Source organism: Protopterus annectens, chromosome 2.part1 (assembly GCF_019279795.1).
Source record: "Protopterus annectens isolate FY-2018-M chromosome 2.part1, PAN1.0, whole genome shotgun sequence".
Classification (NCBI taxonomy): Eukaryota; Metazoa; Chordata; order Ceratodontiformes; family Protopteridae; genus Protopterus; species Protopterus annectens.
This window is the reverse complement of record NC_056729.1, coordinates 1,903,336,486-1,903,348,776: the sequence shown is the minus strand read 5'-3', so window position 1 is coordinate 1,903,348,776 and position 12,291 is coordinate 1,903,336,486. Positions and strand designations below refer to the sequence as shown.

General features: G+C 42.2%; 1 pseudogene; it reads right to left on the bottom strand.

Moving 5' to 3' along the window:
* Positions 1-11,277: 11,277 nt before the first annotated feature.
* On the bottom strand, positions 11,278-12,074 carry LOC122795065 (annotated as a pseudogene).
* Positions 12,075-12,291: the final 217 nt, after the last annotated feature.

The following is a 12,291-nucleotide window of genomic DNA, read 5'->3' as shown; positions in this document are numbered from 1 at the left end:
GGTTTTATCAGGCATGTGTAGAGTTTAGATGACAGGAAGGGCTTATTAATACAGAACTTGATCCCATTGGTCCATTGCTGAATGGACACATGTAAAGATAAAAGGCATAGGTAATGCAGACTGCTGATACTGAAGGAGGTCATGAGACTGTAGGGATATCAGCTGTCTGAGTGGGTAGCAAGCATAGCTATTGAACAGATCAGATGGCCTTGTCTGCCACTAAAGTCTCATGCCTGTCCTGGCTTTATTAGTGGAGTGGAAGCCCTTACCTTGCTTTTTCTGTTTACATGTACCCATTCAGCAGTATGTTGTCTACAACAAGCATGTGTATATTTACAATCATATGTGTCTTCATGGTAAAACAACTGGGTATGAATGCTGTACACATGTACATATATCTGTTGTTTAGGACCCAGGTTATGGAAATTATGATTTTCTTTTTCATATTTTGGTAAATAACTTTGCAAGGGAGCATCGAAATGTGCTAAGTAATACCTCATTTTGAAGACAGTATTGCTAGTTCTAACATGGTAAAAGAACTGTGCCTGTATGTTTTACACATGTGCAGATATCAAAGTTTGTTTTGGACTTAGGTTATGGAAATTATGATTTTTTTCATATTTTGGTAAATAACTTTGCAAGAGAGCATCTGAATGTGCTATGTAATACCTCATTTTGAAGACAGTATTCATTGTTCCAACATGGTAAAAGAACTGTGACTCTATGGTGTATACATGTACAGACATCAAATTTGTTTCAGACTTAGGTTATGGAAATTATGAATTTTTTCATATTTCGGTACATATCTTTTCAAGGGAGCATATGGATGTGTTAAGTAATACCTCATTTTGAAGACGGTATTCATAAGTCCAACATGGTAAAAGAACTGTTCCTGTATGTTGTACATATGTACAGATATCAAATTTGTTTAAGACTTAGGTTATGGAAATTATGAATATTTTCATATTTCGGTACATATCTTTTCAATGGAGCATATGCATGTACTAAGTAATACCTCATTTTGAGGACAGTATTCATTGTTCCAACATAGTAAAAGAGCTGTGCCTCTATGTTGTACACATGTACAGATATCAAAGTTTGTTTTAGCCTTATGGTTATGGAAATTATGATTGTTTTCATATTTTGGTCAATAACTTTGCAAGGGAGCATCAGAATGTGCTAAGTAATACCTCATTCTGAAGACCATATGGATAGTTCCAACATCATAAAAGAACTGTGTCTGTATGTTGTACGCATGTACAGATATCAAAGTTTGTTTTAGACTTAGGTTATAGAAATCATGATTTTTTCATATTTTGGTAAATATCTTTGCAAGGGAGTATGTTGGTGTGCGAAGGAATACCTCAGTTTGAAGACAGTGTTACTCATTATAACATGATAAAATAACTGTGTCTGTGCACTGTACCCATGTATGCATATCACAGTTTGTTTAGTCTTGTAGGATTATGAAAACTATACATTTACAATACTTCTCATTATTATGCCCATATCTTTGCAAGGGAGCATGGTGATGACACAAATGATGTATCATTTGAAGCTCACATTGAGATGTACAACTTCTACACTGATATGTACTCTCTGTCTGTTACAGGTGATGAGATATTATGCTTTGTTTATTTATCAATTATGAAAAACATTATATTAATCATATTTCTTATCTCCGTAAAGGAGCATCATGCAGTAATGGTTAAGGTATCATTTTAAAGCTGACATTCATACAAACAAATTAAATTCAAATTGTATGGGTCTACATGGTACATTGATCAATATAGTGTGTTTTGCTTTTCCAAAAAAGGTAAATAATATGCACAATATCAGCATTCCTTGCCAAATATTTAATAATGACTTTGATATGCACTGTCAACATTTACACTGTTAGAAAGGTCAGTGTCTGCTGAACAACTTTCACATTTAAATTTTTAGTCTCTTATAGTTAGAGTTATGAACATTTGTTTTCTGTATGGATTTTCTGAAAATGAGCTCAGACTTCACTGTTGTTCCTATGGTGGAATTAAGCAGGCAGCTTTTTCTGAGCTGTGCTGGAGTGAACGAGTTAACAAGGAGGATGTACAGATAGCTTGAAGATGAATACTGGCATAGCCTGTTGGTCCACATTGTACAACTATGGAAGCATGGGGTTGGTAGGGGGAATGGCAGTGGTGTGTTAGCCAGATTGTTTACTGATATCTTGGGAAGTGTGAGGTTGCATGAGGAGTGGAGAGAAAGTGCTTTAGTACAGTGTTAAGAATGAGGTTGATGTGCAGAGCTGTGAAAACTACAGAGGGATAACATTGACCAGTCACAGCATGACATTATGGGTAAGAGTAGTGGAAGCTAGATTACACAGGGAGGTGAGACGTACTGGTCAGCAGTATGGTGTCATGCATGGAAATGGCACTACCAATGTGATGTTTGCTCTGAGATTGCTACTGGTGGAATACAGAAAAGGTCAGGAGTTGCTCTGTGTGTCTTTGGAATTACAGAAAGCATATGACAGGGTGCATAGACAGGAGTTGTGGTATTGTATGATGAAGTCATGAGTGGAAGAGCTATATGTAAGAGTGGTACAGGATATGTACAAGGGTGGTGTGACAGCATTGAGGTCTGTATTGGGGTTGATGGATGTAAAGGTGGAGGTGGGATGACATCAGGGATCAGCTGTGAGCCCTTTCTTATTTGCAATGGTGATGGACAGGTTGACAGACAAGATCATATGGGAGTCCCTGTTGACTATGTTGCTTGCAGATGACATTATGATCTGTACTGAGAGTAGAAACAGCTTTTGGAGACCCTGGAGAGGTGGACATATGCTTTAGGGAGGAGAGGAATGAAGGTCAGCAGCACTAGGACAGAATATCTGTGTGTGAATGAGAGGAAGGATAGCAGAATGTTGAGGATGCATGGAGTACAGTTGGCAAAGGTGGATGTGTTCAAATGATTGGGATCAACATTTTACAGTAATGAGGAGTATGGAGGACAGGTGCAGAAGAGAGTACAGGCAGGATGGTGGAGAAGAGTGTCAGGTGTGATATGTGACAGATGAGTACCAGTAAACATGATGTGTAAGGTCTACAAGAGTGTAGTGAAACCACCTATGTTATATGGGTTGGAGACAGTGGCAATGACAAAAAGGCAGGGGTCATAGCTGCACATAGCAGAGTTACAGATGTTATAATTTGCACTTGGTGTGACACGGGTGCACAGGTATAGCAATGTGTATATGACAGGCTCAGGCCATGTTGGACGGATATGAGACAGTGTTGGAGAGGCAGCATTACATCAGTTTGGACATGTGCTGAGGAAGGGTGCTGAGTATATTGTGAAAAGGATTGTAAAGATGTATCTGCCAGGTAAGAGGAATAGAGGAAGGCCTCAGATAAAGTTTCTGGATGTGGTGAGAGAGGACATGCAATTGGTAGGTGTGAGAGAGCATAATTTAGAGGACAGGCAGAAATGTCAACAGACGATCCACAGTGGCAATCCCAAATTGGAAAAGCCAGCGGACAATGAAGGGGGATGTTGTAATGTTAGTCTTCACAGCTTTGGCAAGGATTTGACTAACATAACACAACTCTATGGGTAAATGACTATAAATACGAGGCACACATATGGTCAGTGTGCAGAACACTGGACAGTTGAATGGTATGAGCTCAGTTTATAACATGCAGTTCAACACACACATCTGCAGCAGTACTTTACTCTGCACATGCTCTGTATAGTTGTCTTATATTTACAAGACAAAATGTGTATCATAGATATATGCACAGGTAACATATGCATATCTACAACATCTCAGTAGCTGGCCTAGTTACTACAGACATGTTTATATTCATAAATGTATACAAATCAATTACAGTCACTTGAAATGCCTTTGGTTGGACTAAATCAACATGAAAAAATAATGCATTCACAGGGTGTTCATCTGTGATGCCCCTGCACTGGCCCGGTAATCTAGGAGCCTCAATCTTCACCACTGGCAACAGTGAGGGATATACCCAATGGGAGGATGACAACTACACACTCGGTAAAGTGTAGTTTCCCTTAAAAGAGCACACAGAGAACACAGTCAGTCTGGGGCTGGTTTCTCCTTTCTCCATATCTCCAATAAGACTCCCCACTGGCACAGCTATAGGGTTAAGATCTCAGCTAAGGTATCAAGCCAAGACTTCCAGCACCCTCTCTGTCCAACCAGTGCTTCTTGTGCCTGCCCAAGTAGCTGACACATGCACACACTTTGAGATATGATTTATATACAAACACACACACTCATGTGGAAGGCTGGCACAGGTTTACTAGCTGTGCCCCCTTCGGCCTAGACTATATTGGCTAACAGTGGTGAGTTATCCACATCACATATTAATTGGCTTGTAGTGCTGTGGATATTGAATTCCTGTTGCCTGTGGACAGTGGTCACTAAAGGTGTTTTATGCTCAATCAGCCACACAGTGAACATTCAGAGTTCATATCACAATTGTTTTATTTTTTTTTTGTTAGCTTAGTTAGTCAGGAAGAGCAGGTAAGCATGTCAGCAGAGAAGGATGGCAAGCTTACAAGGAGCCAGTTGGTCGAGATGTGCCAGGCTAAAGGACTGGTGCATGCCAACTTGATAAAGCAGACATGATTGCAGCTTTAGTCACAGCTGCATCACAGGATAGCAACCAGGATGGCAATCAGACTGGCCATGGAGATGTACAACTCTCAGAAAATGGACAGCTCAACTTTTCCACAGAGGACTTAAAATCCATCTGGAGTTAAAGAGACTTGAGCTGGAGGCCAAGCATCTGGAAATAGAAGCAGCAGAGAGACTGAAACGTCTTGAGGCTGAGGAAAATGAGAAACTGTGACACCTGGAAGCTGAGGAGAATGTGAGGCAGAGGCAACATGAAGAGGAGATGCTGACTCTTTGCCAGAGTCATGGAGGTAATGAGGAAGGGAGTAACCGAATCCCAAAAGTAACAAAGGTCAGTAAATATCTTTCACAATTTACAGAGGGGGATAATTTTGTTAGTTTCCTTCATATGTTTGAGAGGGTACGTAAACAGTATAACGTTGATCAAGGGCTCTGGGTAAGGTTCCTGACACCCTTACTCCATGGTAAAGCTGTAACTGTAATTCCTAAACTGTCTGATACTGATTGGTTAAATTATAATGTTGTAAAGAACTGTCTTTTAGAATGTTTTAAGTTAACAACTGAAGTTTATAGGAAAATGTTTTGTGAGCATAGATGCAAGGCAGATGAAAGTGTGTGTGAATATGCTACTGAACTAACCACTTATTTTCATAGTTGGGTGAGTGGATGTCAGGTCACCACTTTTGAAGGACTGGCAGACCTTTTGATGAGGGAACAAGGCCTTAGCACTTTGCCTGAGGACATGAGAATCTGGTTAGCTGATAGACAATGCACTACTGCAGATGAGTTGGGAAGAAGGAAGACTTATACCTAGCAAGCAAGACATCACTGAACAGGAAAGTGACCCCCCCCCCTGTACTGCTCATAGGTTTAAGGGAACCCATGGTGGACAGCCCAGACTGTCCCAACAGAGTCCACCAATAACAGAGAAAGTCATTAGTCCAGGTATATGTCCAGGACCAAGGGTTAAATGTTTTAAATGCAACCAGTGGAGCCATGTAACATATAGATGTCCACAGAGGCAAGGTGGGGAACAAAAGGTGGGAGATCCAGTAAGTGGGAATGACAAAATGCCAACAGTAGATTGTCTCCTGACAACAAGGGTACCAAACTACCACAAGAGGTTATATCCTATCTTAGTGAATGGGAAAGAGGCCATGGCTAAGACAGACACAGCCTCTGACCTAACCATTGTGAAGCCTGCAATAGTTACAGAGGAGTACAACTTGCTTGGGCAGTCTACTCCAGTCAGAGCTTTAGGAGGGACTCCATTCCAAATACCTTTGGCTAGGGTTCACCTTGACTGGGAAGGTGGAAAAGGAAGCCAATAAGTAGGTGTGTTTGAGGATAACCCTGCAGATGTCCTGATAGGGAATTATTTAGATAATGCAGTAGTGTGTGTGCATGCAGTTACATGCAGTTAGGCTTGGAGACAAGCATGTGGGTCTGGTAGCCTGGGGGAGACCCAGACAGATTGCACACTTGTTGCCAGGACTGGTGACATGGTTACTTCATTGAGGGAGCTACCCTGCAGCAGTGAGACTGAAGGTTAGCCACAGCTGCTTGTGGGTACTGATGTTCTCTTGGACAGAGTGACTGTAAGGGCAGAGGTGAGTAGTAGTACCCAGACTGACAGTGAGGCACCACTGTCAGAGAATACCAGACTTCCTGTGGAAGGAGAGCTGGGAATGGTTACAAAGAGAGAGTTGAGACAGGCTCAGCTCTCAGAACCCACATTACAAGCCTGAGGGAGGTAGCTAGTCAGGCACCTGATTCTCAAGGGAAGGGGGAATCTGTATACTGGGACAAAAGGTTACTGTATAGAGAGTGGACCCCTGATGGAGGGCTAGAGGGTGAGAGAATGCAGCAGTTGGTAGTGCCCAGAGCCTACCATCTGGCACATTTAGCCATAGCCCATGATATTCCCTTTGCAGGTTATATGGGCATAAAACATACAAAGAGACATAATATGCAGAACTACTGTTGGCCTGGGATTTTCAGAGATGTAACAGGGTACTACAGGACCTGTGAGCAGTTCCAAAAGGTAGGCATGGTAGGAGACAAGGTGGAAGTTCCTCTGATGCCTTTGCCTGTGACTGAGGAGCCATTTCAGAGGGTAGCTATGGATATTGTGGGGCCTCTGAGTACCCTAGGTTCTACAGGGAAAAAGTATATCCTAGTGGTAGTAGATTATGCTGCCAGATACCTTGAAGTGGTGGCTCTGTCCTCCATTGAGGCAGAGAAAGTGGCAAATGCTTAGTATAGATTTTCATCAGGGTAGGTTTTCCAAAAGAAATACTGACTGACAGAGGTGCCAATTTCACATCAGACCTCCTGACTTCTCTGTGGAAGCACTGTGGGGTGAAGCACCTAAAGACCACCCCCTACCATCCCGACTAATGGTCTTGTTGGGAGGTTAAACTCTACACTCAAGTCCATGCTATGGTCATTTGCAGACCATTTTAAGAGGAAGTGGGACAAATATTTGCCCCATCTGCTGTTTGCTTACAGAAATGTGCCCCAGGAATCCACAGGTTTTAAACTCTTTGAGTTGCTGTATAGGGTAAGGGGACCTCTAGATTTGATTCAAGATGAGTGGGAGAGTGAATGTCAATCCCACCAGGAGTCTGTTGTGGTATATGTCCTAAACTGCAGGGCAAGGCTCAGGGAACTTACAGGCTTGGCCCAGGAGAACCTGGCAGAAGCCTATCAGCAGAAAAAGGTCTGGTATGACAGGAATGCTTGAGCTAGAGAGTATGCTGTAGGGAAGCAGGTAATGGTTCTCATTCCTGTCAGACACAACAAACTGCAGGCAGCTTGGGAGAGACCATACAAGGTGATATGGATGGTCAGTGATGTCATCATCATGGTAGAACTGTTTGGCAGGAGGCAGGGGCACAAATTGTACCATGTTAACATGATGAAACCTCACCATGATAGGGAGGCCCTTGTGCTGAGTATTTGCAGTGGACTGCAGGAGGAATATGAGGGGGATCTGGTGACTGATCTCCTCAGTGAGGCTCAGACTGACACTCTAGTGGATGGGATAACAATGTCCCAGCAGCTATCCCCTACCCTGGTTCGGGAAATCTCAGCAGTGTTACAGGAGTTTGGGGGCAACTGGGAAACCAGGGTGCACCCACATGGTGCAGCACCATGTGGATTCAGGACCACAAAGGCCTATTAAGCAGGCCCCTTATAGGGTACCTGAGAGAGTCAAACAGACTCTGAAGGAGGAGATATAGGAAATGTTGGAACTAGAGGTAATTCAGGAGTCCAACAGTCCCTGGGTCTCCCCAGTGGTACTGGTACCAAATAGGGATGGCAGCACCAGGTTTGTGTGGAATACAGGAAATTAAATAGTCACACAGAGTCAGATGCTTACCCCATGTCTAGGACAATTGAAGCTCTAGAGCAGCTGGTTGGGGCTACGTATCTTACCACCATTGATCTTACCAAGGGTTACTGGCAGGTGCCCTTGAATCCGAGTGCTAGAGAGAGGTCAGCCTTTGTGACTACTTTTGGGTTTTATCAGTTCACAAATATGTCCTTTGGGAAGAAAACTGCCCCAGTAACTTTCTAGAGGCTGGTAGATTGCATCCTAACAGGAGATTTTGCCCTTGCTTACCTAGATGATATTGCCATCTACATCCATTCCTGGCTAGGGCACCTTCAGCAAGTCAGGGAAGTGCTGGGCAAACTACAGAGGGGAGGGTTGACCATTAAGCCCAGTAAGTGTCAAGTGGGTATGGCAGAGGTCTCCTACCTGAGACATAGAGTGGGAAGTGGTAAGATCAGGCCAGAACCTGCCAAAGTGGAACCATTCAGGCATGGTCTGCCTTTGTTACCAAAAAGCAGGTGAGGACATTCTTAGGGACAGCAGGATACTGAAGAAAGTCTGTCCCCAATTATTGTACCATAGCTGCTTCCCTCACAGACCTGACAAGGAAAAACAAGCCAGATAAGGTAGTGTGGACCCCAGCATGTCAGCAGGTATTCCAGAAGCTTAAAGGAGCTTTGGGAGGACTCCCTGTGTTAGCCAGGCCGGATTACAGCAAATAATTTGTTGTGTAGGTGGATGCCTCAAACCATGGGGTGGGGGCTGTACTTAGCCAGGTTTCCTCAGAAGGAGAAGAGCACCCAGTGGTATACCTCAGTCCTAGGCTCCAACCCAGGGAGGAATGCTATGCAGCTGTAGAAAAGGAATGCCTAGCCATAGTGTGGGCACTGCAGAAACTTCAAACTTATCTGTATGAAAGGAAATTCATGGTAGTTACAGACACAATCCCTTAACATACATCGAGCCAGCCAGCAAAATGCCAAATTACAAAGGGGGAGCCTAGGGTTGCAAGCATATGATATGTCAGTGCAGCACTATAGTGAGGATAGCAATGCCATTGTAGATGGGTTCTTAAGACAGGGGATAGAGTAAGGTATTCCCAGATAAGCTGAACTCTCTCAAGCAATGTTTCTCAAGGGTCACTTGAAAAACTACCTTGAGTTTTTTTTTTTTGGGGGGGGGGGGGTCTTGACACTGCCAGCTCAGGTATCTGGAATTTTGTAAATAATCATATGTCATTTGTAAGTATCAACATGATTCATATGCTTGTCTTACAAATGTAAGAGTACTATATGTTATGTGTATATTAAACTGCTGGTGCAGACGTGTGTGTTGAACAAGGTTTGTACAGTACTGAGCTTCAAAGATGTGCGCACAGTGTACCCTACTGGAAAAGAACAGAAATGTATATAAACTATATACCTGTGCAAATGTATGTTTTAATAATAGAAACTGGAACATACAGAGTTAACTTGCAAAACTTCAAGAAAATAAGCTGAAATAAAGTGTTTTATGATTGTGTTATCTCTCAGTTTCAGTTCAATAGCAGACACAATGTCTACAGCTAGATGGTTTTGTATTGTCTTGAAACAGAAATAATTACTAGTTTTCAAATGTGCTGCAAACTTCTGAGAGATTTGTATTTTTAACCCAGAGATGTTAGGTTCTGGTTTAGCTTGGGATCTAAAGTCAGGTGACAAAAAGTGATGTCATCCAAGCTAACCCAGCAGTAATATTTGATATTGATTTAACAACTCTCTCAGAGTCTTGGCATTTTGGTTCATAGGTTCATAGGTTCATAGGTTCATACTAGGCTATCTGCCCGAGGGCATTTACAAGCCTAGCCCATAGTTTTGTGGCTTACGCCACCCCTTTAGTATGGGGAACTATACCCATTATTTTGCTGTGCCTCTGTTGAGCAGTGACACTGAGGTAATCCCTGGGGTATATTGTATTTTGTCTTTGACCTGAAAACATCCATCATCACCATCATCTGCATTTGGCTTGCTAATAGTAAGTAACTAGTGTATAGTAATTTTTTTAGATATAGATAGGAATATAGTAAAGATTAGTTTAGATGTTTTCTGTAGGTTCATAGGTTCATAGGTTCATACTAGGCTATCTGCCCGAGGGCATTTACAAGCCTAGCCCATAGTTTTGTGGCTTACGCCACCCCTTTAGTATGGGGAACTATACCCATTATTTTGCTGTGCCTCTGTTGAGCAGTGACACTGAGGTAATCCCTGGGGTATATCTGCGATCTCCCATCCATTGGTCAAGATTTCTCTTGAACAAGGCCAGCGAGGTGCTCTGTATTTATTTGAGACTGTCCTGCCATGTTGTTTTAAAATGTTTCCTGTGATTCTGAACTCTGAAGTAATGATTTGTTTTCTGAGTATTGTCTTGTTATTTTATTACTTATTATTAAGTATATTTAAACCTATCATTGTGGCTGATATTTGTGAGACATACTTAACCTCTTAGGGTACTTGCATATGTATTTGGTGACACTGTACAGACCACTCATAGCCTGGTGCTTGGTCAAAAACCACCATTTGGACAGTAGTAACATTACACAGTAGGAGTGGACACCCTTTGTAAGGGCCTTATAGTAGCTGATAAGTAGGGGTTGGTGGCAGTGATAACTGCTTTATAGTCTGGGCAGAAGGGGGGCATTGCTAGTAAACCTGTGCCAGCCGTTCCCACGTGTGTGTGTGTGTGTGTTTGTATATCAATCAAATCTCAAAGTGTGTGTGTGTGTGTGTGTGTCAGCTACTTGGGCAGGGACACGAAGCACTGGTTGGACAGAGAGGGTGCTAGAGGTCTTGGCTTGACCCCTCCACTGAGATCTTAACCCTATAGCTGTGCCAGAGGGGAATCTTATTGGGGATCTGGAGAAAGAGGGGGAAACCAGCCCCAAAACTGACTGTGATCTCTGTGTGCTTTTAAGGGAAATTACACCTTACTGTGTGTGTGTACTTGTCATCCTCCCATTGTGTACATCCCTCACTGTTGCCAGTGGTGAGGAATGAAGTTCCTTGATTACTGGGCCAAAGCATGGGCATCACATCATCTATATGGGATTAAGCAGGCAACTGCAAGTACTTTCTCTACAATTTAACAAACTAGATTATTGTTCTGATAGAACAGGCTTTTCAAGTTAGAATTCAACATTCCGTTGCCTCAGTTTTTCTGGTTGTATTTTGATAACTGTGTAACAGAACACGGTGATTACTATTACAGACAGAAAGTAACTTGTATGCATCAAGTGCAGACTTAGATGTGATCAATCATCCTCTGGAACTGTTACAGTTAACTATGAGTTCAACACATGATAGACTTTCCCAATAGCTTTTTTATAACCCAGGAAGATGGTGAAATCTTGCGAGTACTTTACATTTACATTTCAGGCTGTGGTTAAGATCTCGTACCATGTTGTAGCACTGCTATATGTTTCAGGAATGCAATGAGGTAGCTGAACATTGATGGGAAAATACAAAGTGTGCTGTTGTAATCACCATACATGTACTATAAACCACTGGGTCGCAATGACCACACGGAACATGGTCATCAGAGTTCCACACAACTGGCAAAGTGTCAGTAATATTGATCTTCTCATTTGCTTATGAAAGACTGATTTGGTGAACAGGAATAGTGGTGCTTAGGTGAGAGACATTATGTGAATATCCTTTAAATGTACTCAAATATTCTAATATGTCTGCTGGTAAGGGGTATGATGTAATTGAAACATGAATATGTATTGGTCCAGAGTCTTCAAGAGCCTGTGTGACTAGGTGGACAATCTGGTTTGGGCACTTGTCACTGTACATTTAGGAGTTGTAGATAAACAAGATGTTTCAGTGTTGCATTCTTTTATATATGTAAATCTAGATCAAACTTCAGAAAGAAACTATTCCAATCCTCTGTCTTTTTAGGGGGCTTAATCTCCATAACATTAAAAAAATATGCAAGTGCCAGGAAGTCAATGGTGATAGCGCATACACATACACTTACAAAAATCACAAAAGGTAGACAGCTATTAATATACAACTTCAGGTTTACCAGGGTATTAATACTAAGCATTGTTCCAGTAAGTTAAACCTTTACAGGGTGGTTGGGATGACAGATGATGGAAACACAGCCTTGTCCCCCTCCAAGGCAGTACTTCCTCCCATGGTGGCAGTTTTAAATCCAGAATGACATCCCCTAATCATCATATCTGCCTTCTTCTTTGGGTTTCCGGTAACTACAGTTCCTTATTGACCCTGTACCTCACAAGCCTCTCATACAACTTCTGTAT